A 1,152-nucleotide genomic window follows, 5' to 3' on the forward strand; every position below is an offset into this window, starting at 1 on the left:
TTATATTGAGAAAAATGTATTTTCACTATTGCTGTAGATGAGCGTCTACATAAGACTGTTAAATTGTTGTTTTATATCAAACAACTTTATAATATTTATTTTTATTGTTGTAATATTTTATAAATTTTAAGGAACATGGTAAAAAAAGATATTGTAGGTATTGAAGGGGGTCTCTGGGAGGACTTGGGGTACAAAAGGGAAACAAGAATGTGATTCAATTCTATTTAATTAACTTATGTTTTTAAATGTTAACAAATTCAGATAAATTGAAAACATGTAACTTTTCTCATCATAATGCATCCCCATCGTGGTCTACCCTCTGTCTGTTCCACAACCCACACCTCCTGCCCCGTCCCCATCTCCAAAGTCTTGAGGGTTAGGTGCATCTTCTCTGACTGAATCCAGACCAGGCATTCCTCTGCTGTATATGTGTTGGGGGCCTCATACCATCTTTTCCCTAATTCAAGCACAGGGGTCCCCAGATTCTGTCCATTGGTTGGGTGTAAGTATCTACATCTGGCTCTTTCAGCTGCTTGTTGGGTCTTTCAGAAGGCAGTCATGATAGGTCCCTTCTTGTGAGCACTCCATAGGCTCTGTAATAGTGTCGTGTCAGGACTTGGGGCCTCCCCTTGACCTGGATCCCACTTTGGGCCTGTCACTGGACCTCCTTTCCCTCAGTTTCTTCTCCATTTTTGTTCCTGCAGTTCTTTCAGACAGGAACAATTCTGGGTCAGAGTTTCGACTGTAGGATGGCAACCCCATCCCTCCACTTGATGCCCTGTCTTTCTGCTGGAGGTGGACTCCACAAGTTCCTTTTCCCCACTGTAGGACATTTAATCTAAGGTCCCTCCCTTTGAGTCCTGAGAGTCTCTCACCTCCCAGGTCTCTGGTACATTCTAGAGTGTCCCCCACCTCCTACCTCCCGAGGTTGCCTGTTTCCATTCTTTCTGCTGGCCCTCAGGGCTCCAGTTCTGTCCACCCCACCCCAATACCTGATCATGTTCTCCTCTTCCCCTCCCTCTCTAGTCTCCCACCCAGGTCCCTCCCTCCCTCTGTCTTCTGTGAATGCTTTCTTCTCCCTCCCAAGTGGATTGAAGCATCCTCACTTGGACCCTTCGGCTTGTTAGCCTTCTTGAGTTCTGTGGTTTGTAT

The sequence above is a fragment of the Mastomys coucha genome, chromosome X (genome assembly GCF_008632895.1).
Source record: "Mastomys coucha isolate ucsf_1 chromosome X, UCSF_Mcou_1, whole genome shotgun sequence".
Classification (NCBI taxonomy): Eukaryota; Metazoa; Chordata; class Mammalia; order Rodentia; family Muridae; genus Mastomys; species Mastomys coucha.